A 20,602-nucleotide genomic window follows, 5' to 3' on the forward strand; every position below is an offset into this window, starting at 1 on the left:
CAAAAATTCAGGAAAGTGTGCTAAAGTGTAGCCACTGCTACTGTATCTGTCCATTTTCACATTTTTTTCAAGCCACGTTTGCCTGACATATTTCAGCATTGTTACTTTTCGCATAAAAGTTTATTACTGTAAAATTGATAAGCCTTTAGCAAGACTGACAAAACGAAGACGAGAGAAGACTGAAACTGCCAACATCAGACCCCGGGGCCCTTACAGATGTCATCAAGGAATATTACAGAAAACTTCTCGCTCATGCCTTCGACACCTTGGAAGAAATGGACCGGCTCCTTGAAAAGCACACACTACCAGGGGCACCTGGGGGGCTCAGTCGTTAAGTGTCCAGCTTCAGCTCAGGTCACGATCTCACAGTTCGTTCGAGCCCCACGTTGGGCTCTGTGCTGACAGCTCGGAGCCTGGAGCCTGCTTCGGATTCTGTGTGTCCTTCTTGCTCAGCTCCCCCTCCACTCCTGCTCTGTCTCTGTCTCTGTCTCTGTCTCTCTCAAAAATAAACATTAAAAAAAAAGAAAGCCCACACCACCAAAATTCAACCAAGATGAAAAAGACAATCTGAACAGTCCTACAGCCATTCAAGCAGGTCAAATTCGTAACCAAAAAGTAAACTTCCACTTTCTCTGGAGAATTCTATCAATAATTTAAGGAACAATGAACACTAATTCGTCTCAAACTCTTCTGGAAAACCAAAGAAGGGGCAGCATTCTCTGACAGATTTTTGAGGCCAGAATTTCCTGGTTCTCAAAACCAAAGACAGCAGAAAACAAGAAAACTACATACCAGTATCTCTCTTGAATTTAGATGCAAAAATTCTCAACAAAATTTTAACAAATCAAATCCAACAATGTGTAAAAATCACTAAGCACCATAACCCAGTGAGATTGCTTCTACCTACACAAGGTTGGCTCAACATTAGAAAGTCAACTGGGGCTCCTGGGGGGCTCAGTCGGTTGAGTGTCTGACGCTTGATCTCAGTTGAGGTCATGATCCCAGAGTCGTGGTATCGACCCCATGTCGGCTCTGTGCTAAGCACGGAGCCTGCTTGGGATCCTCTCTCTCTCTCTGTCTCTCTCTCTCTCTCTCTGTCTCTCTCTCTCTCTCCCCCCCTCCTCCACACTCTCTCTCTCTCTCAAAAATATAAACTAAACACAAGTAAAACAAACACAAAAACTTACCAAAACTGACACAAGAAACAAAATAGGAACCATTAGAAGTCTCGAATCCGTTAAAGAAATGGAACCCTTCGTTAAAAGCCTTCCTGGAGAGGTCTGGCCTGGATGGCTTCCGTGGTGAGTTTGAGCAAACCTCATGGGAGGGACAGCCGCGGCCTTCACAGCAACCTGCCCGGTGGGGGAGAGGCCCTTCCCGAGGGGAGCACGGCCCCGACACAGAAGCCCAGCGAGGACGCCCCCAGAGGGCTACAGACCTGCCTTCCTCACGAATCACTGGTGTATTTATAATACGTGTTGTAAATATTATGTATATTAGAAGCAAATGTGAGGAAACCGAACTTTAAAATCCCATACTACTTATAAGCACCCCAAAAGAGGAGACGCTAGGGTGTAAGTTCAACGAAGCGTGTACAAGATCTATACGGTGTGTCTTCCGAAATGCCAAGGACAGAAACCAAAGCCCTAAATACGTGGAGAGACGTGTCATGTTCATAGATTGGAAGACTCAGCCAATAAAGATACCATCCGCTCCCACACTGAGCTATGGAGTTAGCACAATTTCCATTAAAGCCCCAGCAAGGTGTTTTGCAGACATGGACAAGATTATTCTAAAATTTATATGGAAAGACAAAGGACCTCGTTAACAACCATCCTGAAAAAAAGGAGAGTAGCTGTAAAACCTTCCCATAGAGCGACAGAGTCAGGATCGCGTGACGTTGTGGAGGGATAGGTCAGACATCGATGGAGCCTAACAAAGCACCCAGAAATGGGACCCACGCCAATCTGCCCCCAGTGATTTCTGACGACGGTAACAAAGCACTCCAGTGGGGGAAGGGGCCGTCTCTTCAATAAACGGAGCTGAGCACGGGACGTCCACGGGCAACACTACACACCGTGACCTAAGCCTCACACGCTGTGCAAAAATTCACTCCAACTGTAGTTAGAACGGGCTCATTCACAGAGACAGACATTGGACGTGTGGCTGCGAGGAGTCGGGGTGGGGTGGGGTGGGGCGCATGGCTGTGCAGAACCGAACGGTCCGTGGTTGCTCGTCGTGAATGTACTTCACGCCTCTGGGGGGGGCGCGTTCAAGTGGTGAACTTGATGTGACGTGACGTGCATTTCACCCTAACACAAAAACGTTAACAAAATGGATCACGTTTAAATCCAAAATGTAGAACTGGAACACGTTTAGAAGAAAACAGGAGAAGGTTTCCTAGGACCACGGGAATGTTTTCGTTCTTAGAATTGACAGCAAAGCACGATCCGGTCCATAAATGGAAAAAACCGATACATTGACCCTCATCAAAATCAACAGCTTTTTCTCGGTGAACGACCTCGTTAGGAGGCTGGAAAGGCCATCTGCACCCTGGATGGCGTCTCGGCAAACCGTGTATGTAGCGAGGGCTGGTACGCGGGATGCGCGGGGAATCCCTGAAGCCCTGTGCTGTAGAGACAATCCAGTTAGGAAATGGGAGGCAGGAACAGAAGCGTCACGGGGGAGCGCGGGGCGAATGAGCACAGGAGAAGGCGCCCAGCGTCGTTGGCCTCGGGGAGATGAAGCGTAAAACCTTCAAGGACCCACCAGCGTGCGCGCGACGAGATGGTTACAACAGAAAACGGCGACCACACGGCAGCCTCTCCTCGCGCCTTCCAGTTCAAGTTTGGCGTCTCTGGTGTGAAACCCAGCCGCGGCGCTCTGGGGAAGCGAATGCTTGCGTCCACACTAGAACATTCGTAGCAGCTTTGTTAGAGCCCGAAACTGGGAACAGCCCGGACGGCCTTCAACAGGGGGAACCCCGCTCGGGGCACCACAGCCCGGTTCACAAGCGGGTTGTGCTGGACCGAAAGGAGCGAGTCCCGGAAGGTCACGTCCGTCGTGACTCCATTTGTATATCATTCTCGAAATGACGAAATTATAGAAACGGGGTGCCGGCTGGGGGTTACGGAGAAGGTGGGAGCGGCAGGGCCCCCGTGAAGGGCAGCGTGAGGGGTCCCCGCAAGGGTCCAGGTGTGGTCTCGGCTGCACCTGTGACGCTGTCGCGAGATGGCACCGCTGGGAGAGACGGGACTCAGAGCCCGGAGTCTCCGTGTTGTTTCTCAAACTGCACGTGCACCTACAGCGGTCCCAACGTTAGGGCGATGGTCCATCTGCGGGGTCTGGCGGTCCAGCCTCGCTGCCCGTTAATCAGAGGTAAGGAGCACTTTTCAGAGCTTCGTGTTGTCCCTTTGCTGTGGTTTACACCCTTTATCGAGAGAAATCGGTCCCTTTTATCTCATTTTCAGCTTTGTGTCGAATTCCCCCTTCAGCCCCGAAACTCGTGTTTCCCGGCCTAACTTGAAGTGTATCCTTTCTGATTCACTTTCTTTTACACCTTTTCTTATAGACTTCAGTTTTGATTTTTTTTTAACCAAATCTGAAAGACTTTTTGTCTTTTAAAAAGGAGTCGGTGTATTTATCGTTATCGTTAGGCACGCAGGGTAAGTGGGTCACCACTCCCGCGTCCCCCGTCCCCATCCCGCGTGGCTGTTGGGTGTGCGTCTGCTTCCTACCACCAGGTGCTGGGGAGATACTCTTCCTGTTCTCGGTCTTCTTGAGTCGCCTCGTTTTAATAGACGCACGTGCCCTGCTGAGTTGCCAATTGGCTGCAGCGGGTATGAGGCCCCTCCCTCCGTCCGCCCACATGGGCTCCCGTTCTGCCACCTCCCTGATTTCGTTGGCATTTTAGGAGAAGGGGAACTTGCTTGGCTGATGTTTTAGCATATTAACTTTTCCTTTAAAATTGTTTATGGCGTTGGTGGGGGGGCACCTGGCCGGCTAGGTCAGCAAAGCATGTGCCTCTTGATCTCAGGGCTGTGAGTTCGAGCCCCATGGTGGGTTTGGAGATTATCTGAAAATAAAATCCTTGGGGCACCTGGGTGCTCAGTCGGTTAAGCGGCTAAGCGTCTGACTTCGGCTCAAGTCATGACCTCACAGTTCGTGGGTTCGAGCCCTGCTTCGGGCTCTGTGCCGACGGCTCAGAGCCTGGAGCCTGCTTCCGATTCTGTGTCTCCCTCTCAGTCTGCCCCTCCCTCATTCATGCTCTCTCTCTCTCTCTCTCAAAAATAAATAAACATTTAAAATTATTTTTTAAATGATAAAATAAAATCCTTTAGGGGTACCGGGGTGGCTCAGTGAGTTAAGTGTTCGAATTTGGCTCAGGTCGTGATCTCCTGGTTCGTGAGTTCAAGCCCCGTGTCGGGCTCTGTGCTGACAGCTCAGAGCCTGGAGCCTGCTTCGGATTCCGCGTCTCCCCTGCTCTCGCTCTCTCTTTCTCTCTCAAAAATAAGTAAACATTAAAAAACATTAAAAAATATATAGTAATAAAGTAAAATCTTTTAAAAAATTGATTTTGCCATCGATATCCTGTTTTCTAACCACATCTTGGTGATTATTTGGATTTGGTCCTGTATTGAGCTCTTTACTCTCAGATAGGGTTCAGAAGTAGAACTGTCCTTTCTGGTGGCATTTTCCCCAACTCCGTCCTTGTCAGCTTGCAGCTCGTCTGAGGCATAATTTCCGAGTTTTTCGTAATCGGGAATGTCTTCCTGCTGGCATCTCTGTTCTATATAAAATCTCGGATCAGAATCGTTTTCTCCCAAAACTCTGAATATTGCCGTATTGTTTTTAGAACTTCTTTTTTTTTTTTTTTTTTTTTTTTTTTTTTTTAACGTTTATTTATTTTTGGGGCAGAGAGAGACAGAGCATGAACGGGGGAGGGGCAGAGAGAGAGGGAGACACAGAATCAGAAACAGGCTCCAGGCTCTGAGCCATCAGCCCAGAGCCCGACGCGGGGCTCGAACTCCCGGACCGCGAGATCGTGACCTGGCTGAAGTCGGACGCTTAACCGACTGCGCCACCCAGGCGCCCCTAGAACTTCTTATTTCAAGGACGTGACAAATTTAGTATAATATTTAAATATTTTTCTGCCTGGAGGTTTAATAGAATTATTTCTGTACCCTCAATGCTTAAGATACTTTTTCCCTCTGAGAATTATCGAAGGGTTTTTTCCCTTTCGTTAACTTCACGAGCCGCAGACAAGCCGTCTCACCTTCAGATGGGATGAGTTTCTGTCACGTCACGGACGGCCGCTCTGTCCCCTGTTCCTGGCTCTCTGTGGGGACGCCGCCCCCCACCCCCGCCCATGTTCTGTCTTCTCTCTCGCCGATCTCGTGTTTCTGGCGTGGCTTCTGCAGGTGCACTGCCCTGGGTGCTACCACACCCGACAGCGTTATTGAGACAGAACTGGTGTAGGACGGAAGGCACGTGTTTAAGATGTCGGGCCTGAGCTTTGACAAATGCATTCAGGAACGGAGCCGTCGCCGCAACCAAGATCCCGGACGCGTCTACCACCCTCCACGCTTCCTTGTGCCTTCGGCAGCCCCTCCCTCCCACCATGTCCCACCCGGGGGCAGGCGCGGAGCCTGGGTGACCGTGACCACGTGCACGGGAGGACGGGGCCCGGGGGTCCGGGGCGCAGACAGCCCCAGAGGAAGGCATGACGGGGTGCTGTGGACACAGACGGGCGGGACCAGGAGGGCGAAATTGCGTGTGGCTGTGGGGGCCAAGGTGACAGGGCAGGTCTGCAGGGGATCCCGGGAGGGTCTAGGGAGGGTCCAGATACAAGAGCCTGAGGATGTTTTCAGGATCCCTGTGCCCTGGAGGGGCGCTGGACGTGCTGGCCCGTGGGTGTCCTCGCAGAAGCCACATGGAGGACTGCGGTTAGTGCGGGGTGGACGTGAGTGTCTCTGGGGAGGGACGCAGCTGGGGACCAGACAGTCCTGGAAGACGCGGGGATCCTAAGCCCGGCGTCGTCTTCAGTTAACGGTACCCAGCAGCTATGTGTTGACCCAAGGACAGAGCCAGGACTCCTGACATTAAGGGTCGGCTCTCTGTACCTGACGGGTCCCCAAGGCCCGGCACCGTCTGAAGATGGGTCACGAGCGGCCGTGCTCTGGGCCTCGGTCTCCCTTCTGCGTCATGAGAAGCACAAGGTTTCCGAGGGACCCTCACCCCACGGCCCCTCCTGTGGGAGGAGACTTCTGGTTCTTGAGCTCTTGGGATCCTGGGGCGTCCACAGAGACCCCAGAGGGGGACTGAGCGGGAGTGGGCTGAGCACAGGGGGAGGCATCAGTGCCGTGGCCCCCAGGTGGGATCCGGCCAGTGCAGGCCGGGCCAGAGGAAAGAGGAAGGGAGACTGGGCCTGGGGAGGGCTCGGCTCACGGGAGTTTCCCCCGTCAGACACCCAGTGGGGCCCCGGAAACCGGGGCTGACCTCCAAGCAGGCTGAGCGCGTGACTCACCCGGGCCCACCTGCCCTGGGTCACGAGACTGCAGGACATCTGTCCACGGTCTGGGGCCACGTGTCACCCAGAGGCACCCATGGCCTGCTGGGAAGGGAGGCCGCCCAAAAGCCCCAGCTCTGACCCTGGATGCCCCGTCTGCTCAGCAAGGGGCCCGGAGCTGGGGGAGGGGTGCGGGGCTCCCCCGGGGCTCGGGCCCTCCTGCGGACCCCCAGCAGCTCTGAGTCTCCCCGGCTGCACCCCGGCCCTGAGCCCAGTAAGTGACCACAGCTCGGCCCTGTCCACTGTGCTGCCTGGGGGTGGGTGTGGGGAACGGCCGGCGGCTGGGGTCTGAGGTGCTCCACAGGACGGCAGGGCCCGTCGGGCCCCGAGGAGCCCAGCTGGACCCTCCAGGCTCCTAATCGGGCTCAGCTGGGCTGCTGGTGATCCGAGTCCGAGACCCGCCGCCCCCTGGCTACATGCCCCTTCCTCTCAGAACCTCGGTCCCCGCATCTGCCGCTGGGAACGAGGTCCCCGCTATAGCTGGTGCGTCTGAGACGTCCAAGTTCCCGTCCCTTCTAGCCTGTATGGGCGGGCACTGCGTCAGGGTGGTGGGAGGTTCTCCCTTCTCTCCCCCACGAGTGAACGCCCACGTGGTGACTCAAGGAGAAATCACGGATCAGACGAGTGTCTTCTGTGCCTGTCCCGTGTGATCTTGCAGGCTTTACGCGCCTCCTGGCGTGAGCCCTAAGCTTCTAGCATGAGGATCACGACTGTGAACCCTGAAACGGACGACCACTCAAAGCCCCTGTCCCCTTGTTGCCGGGGCCCAGGGCTCAACGCCACCCACCCCACCCCCCCCCCCAGCAGGGCTGGGGTACCAAGGCCCAGGGCACATTGACCTTGGCATAGAAGCTCAGCTCTGGAGCCTGAGCCTGTCAGATGTCCCACCAGCACCCCCAGTGGCTGCAGGGAGCCAGCCGCCCCCCCCCCCCCCCCGTACACCTCCGTGCCTCGTCCCAGACGGGGAGTGCTTGTCCACAGACCCCCAGCAGTTCCGCGGCCACACCTGACTAGGATCCCACAGAAGGCTTTTCCCTTTGGCCCATGCAGGCCTCCTTCCAAAGCCCGGGACTTCCTGGAGGAGGCTGCAGGAATTACCCTCGGGACCCCTGAGGATGGGCCAGGGCCACATCCTGTGAGAGGGCTCAGCCTCAGCCCGGGTCACTCTGCCCTGCTTCTGGGAATTTCTTTGAACTTGAAGGCACGTTCACATGAGGCACGTGATTTGCTAATCACACACTGACCCTGCCTAGTGGCTGGGGGGATGGGTGGCGTCTCAGACCAGGACCTGGTTTGGGGTGCCCGGCCGGCCCCTCCCCCAGCACGTCCCTTATGTTGCCGTGGCGGCCCGTCCTCGCCCTGCAGAGGGAGCTGTCTGCTCCGGCTGTAGCCCAAAGGGGTGGTCCCAGCTAGCGTGTATACTGAGCCGATGCGTGCAGTGCGGGGGCGCAGGGATGTTCCGCTCCCGCCCACCCAGGACTGGGAAGTGAAACCCCTCCGCGTGCAGGCGCCGGGGCCACCAGGTGGGCTTTGCGAGGGTGGCATGGAGGCTGGTCTTCTGCCCGGGCACCCAGGTGGACTCGGGCGTCCTCAGAAGTTGGCCCTGAAGGGCTGGGCCCTGGGGGGTGTGGGACGGAGGTCCCGCTCTGCCCACATGCCACCAACCAGGCCACCAGGAAGAGGCGCTCTGCCTCTGCGGCCGGGTCACCAGGGTGCCTGTGCACGTGGCTCCCGTGTCCCTGGATCCTGCGTGGCCAGCCCACAGAAGAGGGTCCATGTGGCAACACCAGCCGCCAGGCTCTGCTCTTATCCTTACCCGCCCCCCCCCCATAGGCTCAGCGCCAGGATCCGACGCACCATCTGTGGGGTGACACAAAGTGAGTGAGGCCGCTTGTTTGAAAAGAATGAAGGGTTTCAAGACGTTAACTCCGGAGCGCTGAGCAAGTGCGGACCCCGGGAGCCTCGCCGAGCACTCGGGCTTGCTCTGTCCGGCCCCCAGCCCTCAGCCCCCAGCCCCCGGGAGGAGCTCGAACCACCGCTCACTCCCCGGCCAGGCTGGGAAGGCATTCTCAAACGAGGTTCCGTGGAGAACCAGGGTTCTGTGGACCTCTTCGAGGCTGCCTTAGGGGGTGACAGAGCAAAACCCCAAGCCCGACTCCTACTGCCAGCAACTCCAACCGTCCAGTTCACATATTCCTGGTCAGTGTTGTTTGGAGCAAGTGAATATTAGGCTCAACACGAGGGAAACCGAGGCCCCAAGAGCAGGCGTGAGCTCCGGGGACACTGTGTAGCCAACCCAGAACCCGGGTCCCCTGCCTGGTCACTGGGAGCTGGTCACCCCTTGGTGGCTCAGAACCTGGCCGCATGGGCTCAGGGATGGCCCCCAAGTCGGGGTTTTGTGGGGGCATCCCTGCTGGTCTGACCTTCTTCAGGAGCCCCTCACACTGCCCATCCCCTGTGGCACTCACAGCTGCACGTGTGACCCCTGACCAGTGTCCTTTCTGCTGGACTCTGTTGCTACATTCAAGGTGCCTGACGTGTGTGGAATCATCTGGGTGGGAGAGGGGTGGGGCACAGGAGGCCGGCATCCGCCCCCATTTCTGCCAGCCAAGGACAAGGAGCCGTGACTGGGAAGGAGGGGTGCGGCAGGTGCAGACGAGGAGGAAGTGGGGCGGGGGGGGGGGGCGGAGGTCACACCTTACCCAGAGAGAATCTAAAAATGGGATCACTGGGACTCCTGGGTGGCTCAGTCGGTTGAGCATCCGACTCTTGATATCAGCTCTGGTCACGATCCCAGGGTCGTGAGATCGAGCCCCTCAGTGGGCTCCAGACTGAGCGTGGAGTCTGCTTAAGATTCTCTCTCTCTCTCTCTCTCTCTCTCTCTCTCTCTCTGACCCTCTCGCCCGTTTATGCACTCTCTCTCTCTCTTTCTAAAATGAACAATAAAATAAAAATGTGACGGTTGTGCTGGCCAGAATTGTCTGTTCAGCCGGTGCTGACCAGGCTCGCGGCTCGGGCCTGACCCTGCTGTGGACGGAGGCCCTCCCGTAGCAGGTGCATGCGGGCACCCTCCCCCCGCCTTACCGCCAGCATCAGCAAATATTTGCAGGCCAGCACGAGACGCCCACCATGTTCTAGAAGGACACACCGGGAGCAGAGGCCGGATCGGCCCCGGGGACAGAATTCTGTCTGTCTGTTGAGAGGAGGGTCACCCCGGGACCCTCGTGAGTAAAGCAAGATGAGGGGTTGAGGAGGGGACGGCCTCTGGGGGAGCCGTGGGGACTGACCCGGCCACGCCAGCGATGCTGCAGCCGCACGGGGCCCCGGAGCTGCCCCGGCCCTGGAGGGCCGTCGCCCCCGTGTGTCCCCAGCGCCACCATTCCTGGCAGGGCCGCGTGCGGCCAGACAACAGGCAGACGCGGCAGGCGGCCTGGGCACTGAGCACAGGTGCCGTGGCTCTTGCGTTCGTGCAGGGCGGCCGGGCCTCGCCACGGCGGCCCTACGCCTCGCCCACCCGGAGCTGGCGGCCACGGGCCGTGGCCCTTACTCCTCTTCCCACACTGGACCCGCCGGGAAACCGCTCACACGGGAGCTGCCAGGCACCGCGCAGCCCAAAGTGCCGGCCAATCGTGGGCGATCGCCGGGTGCCAGGCACAACAGGAGACCCAGAGACCGCGCCAACGCTGAGCTCACGCAGAGGCTCCCGGCCCCGGCCGCTGCGCTTGAGGAGCCCCGGGGGCCTGGAGAGGCCCTGATGGCAGGCACCGGCCAGACCAGCCCCGTCAGCACACGGGCCGTTGGCAGGTTCACGGGGAGCGACTCAGCGAAGGTCAGGGAAGGTCAGGGAGGGGATGTGAGCAGGGTCCAGCCCCAGTCAGCCCCAGGCTGTTCTCCAGCTCCAGCAGCTCCTGGCTCTAAGGCCTTGTTAGGACCCTGTGTTCCCCAGTTCAGTTTTTCCGTCTGCAAAGCAGGTGCCTCCTAGGTCCCTGAGAGCAGATGAGGAGACACTATGCCCGTGCCAGGCACAGAGAGGGCACCCGCCCGATGCGCGTGCTCGTGTCACGGGCACAGGTTAGCGCTTTAATCCTCACAGGCCTCCGGGAGCCGAGGGGTTGTTACCTCTGCTTAGAGGAGAGGAAACCGAGGCACTGAGAGGTTCAGCCGTTCACCTGAGGCCACGCAGCTCATACAGACGGGAGCTGACAGTCGTTTGATCTAGTGATGCTGATACGACGGCGACGACGGGAATCACGACGGTGGTGGTGGTGATGATAATGGTGGTGACGGTGGCCGTGATGACGGTGGTGACGGTGACAGCAAGGCTATCTAACACATAGCACCTACTCTGTGACCGGCGCTCCTGGTAGTTTGAACGTATCGCCTCATGTAACTCTCCAATTACAGGTGAGGACAGTGAGGCATAACGAGAGAGAAGAAATAACTTGCTTGAAGCTACGCAGCCAGTCAGTGGCAAAGCAGGGGTCCAGCACCAGGCGCCTGGCCACACTGTAATTCAGTGGTGCCCGTGTGGCTGCTGGACGAGGAGCAGGCCACTCCAAAGTGTCCCCGCGCCGCCCCCACGTCACTCTCCTTTGGCTGTAAAAGCGAGGAAGTCGTGGCCCTGCGGTGGGCTTGAGAGGTCCACGTGGGACTTACGTGGCCCGAGCTGATCGGGGGTGAGGGCTCAGTGAGCCACCCGTGGCACCGTTGTCACTCCGTGTCGTTGCTACCTTGTCCTGCCTGCCCACTTGTCCAGTTCCCCGAGGGCCCAACTATCTCTGCTGACAGCTTCCGTAGATGCACTGTGTTGGGCAAAGGACCAGCCTGACCCTGTGGCTGTAGTGTCAAAGGTGCTGGGGGGGGGGGGGCGCTGTCCCCATCCTCTCTCCCGAGTGCAGGTGTCCAGGAGGCGGAGGTACCTGTCTGGAGGGACGGGACGGAGCCAGCCCTGCGCAGGGCACAGGACCACCCGGGGAAGGGGGACCGAGGCACAGAGGGGCCGGGGGGCGGCAGGGAGGCCACGAGAACGGGGCGCTTGTGACGCAGACGGGCTGGCCTCAAGCCCACTCTGGAACGGCCCGGGTCGAGGGACCGAAACCGCTCAACTGTCATTTTCATTAAAGCCACATGCCCCTACTGCCAACGCAAATGTGCTCCGGGAGTGTTCAGATGGAAAACACAAGGACGGGACAAGTGCACCAGGGAACCGGCTTCGTGGGGAGCCCAGCGAGGACGGAGCAGGCTGTAGGAGCCCAGGCTCTTGGCCGATGGCCAGTGGCCCAGCGCAGGGCGGCCCCTCCCCCCGCCAGCCTCTGACAGCCGCTTCCGCCAGGAAAACAGCCCGTGCCTGCTGGGAGCCCGGGAGCCCGGCAGGTGCTGGGATGGGCCGCCAGCCGCCTTGCTCCCCCGAGGCTGCCCAGGGGTGAGCCTGGATGGGACACGGTTGACATCTCCCAAGGGACTTGCACTGGGTCTGGAAATGGGGCGTTGAGCCCACAGTGACCTGAATTCAAAAATCATTCCAGCAGAAACAACCGGGAGCAGCGAGCAGGGCCCGGCCCCAGGATGGGGAACGGGAGCCAGGCCCCTGGGCGTGGGCGCGAGGAGGCCAGGCCCACGCTCTGTCTTCTAAGGGCCTGGGCCCTCGTGGTGGGCGGCTGGCCTCGCTGAGGGGCTGGGCAGGGCACCCCGGGCCAACGCTGTGCTCAGTGCACCTCCTGGCCCAGGCCCGTGCTGAGCGCAGGATGTGGGTGGGAGCCCGGGGGAGGCAGAGCCGGGCTCTGGGACAGCCGGGAGGCTTCCTAGGCCTCTCGTTTCCCGACGGGAAGCGTGCTCTGAAGACAGGCCACCTCCCCGCCGCTCGCCCCCCGGCACTCTGGACCCAGGAGCTGCCGCCTCTTGAATGAGCCCCTTGGCGGAGGCCCCCTCCGGACCTCCCGGCTCCCGTCCACAGCAGGAGAAAGGGCCGTGCGGGTGTCCGGGGCTCCAGCTGTGTGGTCTGGTTCGGCTGCTCCCGCCCCGTGGTCCAAGAGCTCCCCGCAGTGTTCACCTTGCTGACACCGGCCGCCTCTGTCCTTGCGGGTGCCTGGGCTTCACGCCGCCCGTCCTGCCCTAGGTCTTGCTGGGGGAAAGGCTGTGCACCGTGCACCCTCTCTGATCAGATCTCAGGGTGAGCGTTACTTTAAAACACTGGGGAAATTAAGACACGTGCTGTGAAGAGGCCGGGCCCGGGCTGACTCCCTGTGGGTCCCGCTAATGCCCTTTGCACCCGTCCCCAGAAGCCCAGCGGGGCAGAGAGAAGACGGCCCAGGACGGCACGGACGGGGGTGGCTGCCGGAAGCTTCTTGAGCTCGCCCGCCTCGCAGGCCCCCGCGCACCCCGCCTCTGCTTCCAGCGTCCCCCGACTCCGGGCTCCCGTTTCTGCCGTGCTGAGGCCGGCGGGGAGACAGAAGGCGGGAGGCGATGAGGCGACGAGTCCTAAGGCTCCGCAGGACGGGGGCCCTCCCTGAACACGAGTCCAGCCGGTGGCTTGTGCTGTGTCACCCCGTCTTATCCCACACAATGTTCGCAGCTCTTGCGAGCTCCCTCCCGGTGTCCCCTGGCCGCCCTGCCCTCCAAGGGCGGCCCGCTGGTGGACGCTGCTTCAGTTAGCAAGCGTCTCGTCCGGGCTCCTCCAGGGAAGCAGCCGGCGGGAGGCGCACGTGCGTGGGAGCACGCTTCCCCCGCGACCCGGCTCGGCTCCTGCAATCATGGAGGCCAGGAAGCCCCCCGACCCGCCGGGTACGACGAGCTGGAGGCCAGCCGGGCAGGAGTGCCATCCAGCCAGCGCCCGAAGGCCCGGGAACCAGGGGGACCGAGCTCTGAAGGTGGGAACGCGTGGACGTCAGGTCGCACGGGGAGCAAATCCCCCCCTTTTCCTCCCTCCGGGCCCTCAGGGGGCTGGACGAGGCCCACCCACACGTACGGGCTCAAAGGCCAGTCCTCCAGGAAACGTCCTCGCGACCGCGCGTCCCCGAGCCCGGGCAGGCTGGCGCACGAGCTAACCACCAGAGCAAGAGCAGTGGTTGTGCGCGCTTCCTGTTTGTCGCACGAGATACCAGACGCTGACTTCATATAAATAGTCGTCCTGCTGCCTCATCGAGGACGGTCTCGGGGGAGCGGCTGCGTTTCCTGGAGTGCGCGTGTGAACCGCGGAGCGCTCGGGCCGCCTCCAAGCGCCGCAGGGCGAGGCTGGCTTGTGGGAAGGCAGCCGGCGGCCGAGTGTTCCCATGGAGCTGGTTTCGGCCTTGGGGACCCCTGGGGAGGGCCGCGGGTCCTGCGGTCACGCCTCTGAGGGGCACTGGCCCAGAGGACCGCGTGCCAGCGCCGTGTTCCGCTCTGAGGCCTTCCCCGCGGGGACATCCTGGCCATCCCTGGCCTGTGGCCCTCCGCTCGGGACTTCCCCAGCTGAGCACGGCGGCCCCCCTGCCCCGGCCAAGAGCAGCCTCCCAACCTCCGGTCCGCGGTCACTTGCTCTGGGCCGTGGGTAGGGCCTGGTCTCGAGCCCTGGAGGCATGGCAAGGCCCCTCGCGTCTGACGACCTGCTCATCCCTCCTCACCGCTTCCTCCCCGGGCCCTGCTAGTGCGGAAGGCTGACTAGCTGACTGGTTGTCAATGAGTCTGTCCCCTCCTCCCGCTGCTACCTTTGGGTGACTTCGACTGCGAAGGACAGAAGACCAAACTCAAAGTGACCGTGGCAACTTAGCTCGCCTAAGCGGAAGTCCAGAGGTAGGGTGGTTCCTGATATAATGAGTGCACCGGCTGGGATATGGCCCAGGACCCAGGCTCCGTCTGCCTCTCCTGTTCGCTCACTCTCAGGACGGCGCTTCCGTCGGTTACAAAATGGCTGCAGCGGTTCCAGACATCACATGCAGACACAGAATCCACCGGAGACACAAAGGGGTTGCTTCTTCCAAAGCATCTCTCCTCGTCGGTGAGGACAGTGTTCCCAACTTGCACTCACGTCTCATGGACCGGTGTCGCTGGCAGGGAGAATGAGACCACTGTGACTGGCTTAGGGGTCACGATTTGCCCTGTGGGGCTGGAGGTCCGCCCCACCCCCCTTTCTTGAAGCACATGCCTCTTGGGGAAAGTGCCAACGTGAAGAAAATCGGGATCCAGGGGAAAGAGGGAAGGTGGGGTGCTGTCACGTGGGTATGAACGTGATCTGCCACAGCTGTGTTCCTGGATTTGCAGAGCAAATAGGTGAACCGGTGACAGCAGTGTTTCCAAGCACACCGGTCTGCGTCTTTCAGACGTGGTCCTGCCAGAATCAGCCGCTGATGCCTCGGGGTGACGAGAGTCCACACCCGCCCCCTTCCTTCTGAGCGCCTTCCATATGCGGGACATCCCCCGAGAACGAGTCAGGTGCCGCGCCCGGAGGTTCCCTCCAGCGTCTCGTGGCTGATTCAGAAGCCTGGTTCTCCCCGTCCCCCATGTAAATTCTAGACTCCCTTGGTCCGGCACCCCAGCGTGACCCCCGCCACCCTTCGCGGTCCGTGCGGGCCCTGAGTTTCTGCTGCGCCTGAACTGCTCGCGGCGGGGCCCTGCCTTCCCGCCCCCCTCCCCCCCCCCCGTCCAAATCCTGCTGGCCCTTCAAGCACCGATTCAAGCGCTGCTTCCGAAATGCCTTCCTTGAACCGGCGTCTGAACCGGGGACCTCCAGATCCCCTCCTACTTTGTGAGCAGATGCTTCTGTCGAGGTTTCGTAAGGATGAGGGTAACAAAACCGCACACTTGCTGTGCTGCAGGCACAGTGCTAAGAGCTTTATGTGGAACACGACACTTAATTTTCACAGCGTCCCTTGGAAGTGGGCATTCTTATCTCAGGTAGAAACGGACCCAGAGAGGTTAATTTGCCCAAGGTCACACAGCTACAAGTGACGGAAGCAGTTGTGTTCAAATTACCCCAGGACTTCGTGGCTTAAAATCCCACACGTTTGTTATCTCTCACGGCCTCTGGGGTCAGGCATGTGGGCGCATCTCAGCCGGGCGGCCTGGCTCCGGGCCTACCCGGCTGGTGGCCCCGAAGGTCAGCAGGGGCTGCCGGCTCATCTGGAGGCCCGACCGGGGCTGGAGGAACCACCTCCAGGGTGGCTGTTCCCGCGGCCGCAGACGGGAGGCCTCGGTGCCTCGCTCGTGGGCCTGTCCACGGGGCTCATGGTGTGTTAGCTCGTGACCTGACATCTGCCCCCTGAGCACCTGCTCCGGGGCCTGTGTGGAGGGGCTGCTGCCCGAGCCGCTGATGAACAGTGACAGTGCTTAGTGTCCAGGGGCAGCTGCGAGTGTCCTGCCACGTGGCCTCCTAGCAGGGGGACTGAGCGGGGACGAGAGGCCTCAGACACCGACCACACCCCCTCACGTTCTCAGGGGCTCCCTATCGGAAGCAGGAGCAGGCGAACAGCCCGGCGTGGAGGCCCTGCCCACCCGAGGCTCCCTCCCGAGGGCACCCCTCCTCCCGGGGTCAGATCCACGTACGGCCAGGTCCAGAACAGGTGGGACCTCCCTCTGGGGGGTGAGGGACTCCCCTCCCCCCGGACACAGGCCTGCCGGCTCTGGGACCCTCAGCTCTTTTACGTGTGGGGCCAGCTCCCCACCAGTTCGAAGGCGCATGTGTGGGCTCACCGGGCATCGCCGAGGGCGACTGCAGGAGCTCCTGCCTTCGGAAGACGGATGCCTGCACTCCTCACGCTGTCCCGCCTGCTTTGTCCACACACATGGTGGGGAATCCTACCGCACGTGCAATTTGGGGCTCTAATTTAAATTTTAATGTTTATTTTTTTTAAGAGAGAGACAGAGTGCGAGCGGGGGAGGGGCAGAGGGAGAGGGAGACGGAGAATCGGAAGAAGGCTCCAGGCTCCAAGCTGTCAGCACAGAGCCCGACGCGGGGCTCGAACTCATGAAACGTGAGATCGTGACCTGAGCTGAAGTTGGACACCCAGCCGAGTCACCAAGGCGCCTTGGGTTCTATTTTTACGTGAGGATTTAAGAAAGTATGTTCGTGCTATCTTTATTCAAGCGTAGATCATTATCAGTAATTCTAGGTTTCTGTACAGCTCCACTCTTCTCCTTTCATTGGAGACACAGCGTCTCGTTATCCTGGCCCCCTAATGAGTTGTATCCTGCCTTGTGGCTGTCGCGAGTAGCACGGCCGTGAACATCTCTGGGGACGCAGCTTGTGCAGATGACTCATTCTTTATGGGAGTTGTTGTTATGTGGGGTGGAGTCTGATTTTAAGCAAAGGGGACACGTGTCGGGCTGTTCATTCGGCTTCACAGCCGTGGGGAGGAGGGAGGCGTGGGGCAGAGGGGGCGGGACGTGGGTTCCGAGCTCGAGATCCCAGCTCCGTCGCTTGGCAGGAGCAAGGACACACGATGACTTCTCTGAGCCTCAGTTTCCTCACCTGCAGAACGGGTACAACGCAGCCCTTTGCCAGTCACACAGCTCCTCGGCCCTACTGCCCTCCGTCGCGGCTCAGGGCACGCACTGGCAGGGGCCCCGGGGCCTCCGTGTCTGAAAGCCTTCCGGTCACCTTGCCTGGCTCGACTCTTCAGGGCACGGGCCGTCCGCCTCAGCCAGCCCAGCGGCTCTAACAAAACATCACCTATAGCCACATGCCTATGACCAGGGTGCCGGCTCGTCCAGTGCCTGGTGAGAACCGGCTGCCTGGCAGGTACCGGTCACCTGCTTGTGTCCTCGCTCGGCGGAGAGAAGAGAGGAGGCAAGCTCTCCCGGCTCTCTCATCGTGGGCTCCATCTCACACACTCATCTGTCCTAATTGCCTTGCAAAGGCCCCAGAGCAGAGCTTCAACATGTGAATTGTGGGGGGACACAACCGCTCAGTCCACACGTCACACAGCACATTACTCGTTGGCCCGTCTGTTTATTCACCGCTCTCTCTGCTTCCCCTGCGAGCGTGTAAGTTACAGGAGGGCGAGGGGCTCTGTCTTCGTCTCTGTGCCTAGAACAGGCCTGGGGGGCACGGGCACCTGCACAGACACCCACCCGTCTGTCCCGTGAACTGCCAGGAGGCCAAGGGGAGGCCGGGATGCACTTAGGGTCCTGTGCCACTCAGGGGAGGGTGGAGCCGTGGTGAGGAGGATTTACGCGTAGACAGTGACCCCTTCCCCTCTGTGCTTGGTGGAAAGCCCTCCCTAGGGGGCCCTCGGTGTGTTTAGGGGCCAGAGGCAAGAACACAGCCACAGTGGCAGTGCTGGACAGGGGCTGCTGAGGGCTCAGAGGACCCGTGAAGTTTACACGAAGGGCTTCCTTGCCCCCTCCCCCTTTAGAAATTATTTTACAAATAAAAATCGTTTTACAGTCTGTTTATCAGCTACACAGTTTGAGAGACCACCGTCCCCTTCCCGCCCACCAGAGGCAACGCGGATTGCCTCCACGTGCCTGCAGAGCCTCCGTGGTGGTCCCTGTCACTGTCTGCTCCTGCTGCGGACGCCCAGCGCTCATCTCTCCCACCACACCCGTCCCTCCCTGAGAGGCGGCCATGGACTTGGTTAGGTCAACATCAACGTGTGCAGCTACTGCTCACAGTACAGCAGCAGAGTGTGCAGCTACTGTAAATGTGAGCCTGTAAGCGCTGTAGGGAACGGCCTCTTAGAACACGATTTCTCTGCCGTGGCTGTACGTCTGCCCGTTTTCTCTGCATGGATCACCACCCTTTCTCTTGATCGGTTTTCTATGCCCAAACTCTGCCTCGATTGTTCGAATCTCCTCTCAAAGGAGCAAACACAGAAATTCCATCAGTTTAGGGGCGCCTGGGTGGCTCAGTCGGTTGAACATCCGACCTCGGCTCAGGTCATGATCTCATGGTTCGTGGGTTGGAGCTCCGCATCCACAGCTCTGCTGGGCTGACAGCTTGGAGCCCGGAGCCTGCTTCGGATTCTGTCTCCCTCTCTCTGCTCCTCCCCTGCTTGTTCCCTGTCTCTGTCTCTCAAAAACAAATAAATGTTGGGCGCTTTTTTAAAAGAAATTCCATCAGTTGCATCTTGGGGCGGGGGGCAGGGAATGACCACTCCCACCTGTCAGGTGCGGGTCTCTGCAGCAGTGGGAATGGGACCAGGGGGGAAGCCGGGATCTGACTCAGGTTCTCCCTGGGCCACTTGGCTGCTGCGCTGGAAACAGGCAGCTGGCAGGGGGGCGGGGGCAGTGCGAGCAGGGAGACCAGGAGGAGGCTAGTTCAGTAATCTGGATGTGAGATGAGGGTTTCCCAGGGCCCCTGGGGTGGCTGCACGGTGGCTGCTGGGAAGGGGCTGGCTCCTGAGGGACTCTGAAGGAGAAGCGACCAGGACTGGACGTGAGGTGCAAAGGAAGGAGGAGTCTACATGACCGAGCTCCCGGAACAGCGGTGAGCTGGGCAGGCGGCAGGGGAAGTGTTAAGACGGCTCTCCCGCAGCTGTAACGGGGAACCACAGATGGGGGCTCATAAACCACCGCCCCGGAGGCTGGAAGCTGCGGACCAAGGTGCCGGCCGACTCAGTGTCTGACGAGGACCCGCTTCCCGGTTCACAGATGACCGTCTGGCTGCGTCCTTGCGTGGCGAAGGGCGAGGGAGCTCCCTGGGACCTCCGTTGTAAAGGCAGGAAGCCACTCGTGGCCTAAGCGCCTCCCAAGGGTCACCTCCTGATACCATCCCATTGGGTGTTAGGTTCAACATATGCATTTTAGGGGGACATAAACACTCAGCCCATTAACAGGAAAGACCCGGTTCAGGTGGGCCATGTCAGGTGTTCGACCCTCTGGAACACACAAGTGAGACGTCAGGCAGCTGGGATCTGCGACCAGGGACCCAAGTCTGCGTGCACTCACTGTACCAGGCACTCTGTGGCCCTCCACTCGGAAGGTGCTCGTTGTCATGAATTTCTTTGATGATTTCTGCCTTCTCCGCTGTCCCTCCCCAAAACTACTGTTTTTCATATAGGACCTTCTGGATGAGCCCATTTCCTTATCTTTCCTCCGGGGTTTTCCATCTCCTAGTCTTTTTATTTCCTGTCTCTGGGGGATCCCCAGCCCCTCTTCCCTTGGGCCATGGCATTCTCCTTCTCCAGGAGCTCCCCCTGAGTGTCCGGAATGTTCCTGACAGAGAACGGGGCTCCCCTCTTCTGCGCCACAGCCGGGAAGGTTTGGGCCCGTGCCCCTGGGCCACCCACGCGCCACCCCTGTCACCCTGCTCCAGGTCCCGCGCCACCAGTGTGTCCCCGTGCCTCCTGCACTCCCAGGTCCCGCGCCCCCTGTGTCACCCATGCGCCACCCCTGCTCCAGCGCCACCCGTGTGTCCCGTGTCCCCATGTCCCCCGCACCCCCAGGTCCAGCGCCACCCGTGAGTCCCCGCGGCCCCAGGTCCAGCGCCGTCCTCCCGGGAGGACCGACCGCAGTGAGGGCCGTGCGCGATCCAGGACGACCTGCGCCCACGCACCGCTGGACCGCACAGCTTGCGTGCGTTTGTTTTCTACTTTAGAAAAAAAATCACACGTTTCAGCCAAACGAACGGACTCTCGCCCCGAGTTCAAACACCCGCAGCGGTGGCGCAGCCGAGCCCCGTCACGCCCCGCCGGCAGCTACAGTTTTGAGACGCTCTGGTCCAGTCGGGAGCCCAGCGGCCGGGTGTCTAGTCCACCGACCGAGGTTACAGCGAACACCCTCCCGGCGGGCGCCTCCCGCCGTCGGCGCCGGGAACGTTCGCGCCCGGAACCCGCCGCCGCGACGCCGCACGCGCCGGGAGGGTGGGGGTGGACGCGCTCCGGCGCCGGACGCGGGGTGCGCGCGCAGCCGCGGTTCCGGTTCCGGCCCGAGGGGAGGCGGAGGAGGAGCGCGAGCCGGAGGAGGAGGAGCGAGCGCCGCGCGGGCCGAGGTAGAGCCCGCCGTCCCCGGCCCCGCAGGCGTCCCCGCGCGCAGGCCTCCGCGTCCCGGCCCCGCCTCCTCGGCCGTGCCGAGGCGGGGGGGAGGGGGTCGGGCGCCCGCTGTCCGTGCTCGGCCTCCGTG

The 20,602-nt window shown here is 60.1% G+C and overlaps 1 protein-coding gene across 1 annotated transcript in view; it reads left to right on the forward strand.

The window, feature by feature from the left end:
- The first annotated feature begins 20,432 nt into the window (after positions 1 to 20,432).
- The window catches only part of ACSF3 (acyl-CoA synthetase family member 3), a 45,329-nt gene continuing 45,159 nt past the window's right edge, over positions 20,433 to 20,602 (forward strand). The window contains exon 1 of the mRNA XM_047078936.1: positions 20,433 to 20,471. The gene's annotated coding sequence lies outside the window, so the exon portion shown is untranslated. The remainder of the gene's footprint in view (positions 20,472 to 20,602) is intronic.

The sequence above is a fragment of the Lynx rufus genome, unplaced genomic scaffold, assembly GCF_022079265.1.
Source record: "Lynx rufus isolate CCGP_SWC_20201006 ecotype Redwood Valley unplaced genomic scaffold, mLynRuf1.p SCAF_16, whole genome shotgun sequence".
In the NCBI taxonomy this organism is placed as follows: Eukaryota; Metazoa; Chordata; class Mammalia; order Carnivora; family Felidae; genus Lynx; species Lynx rufus.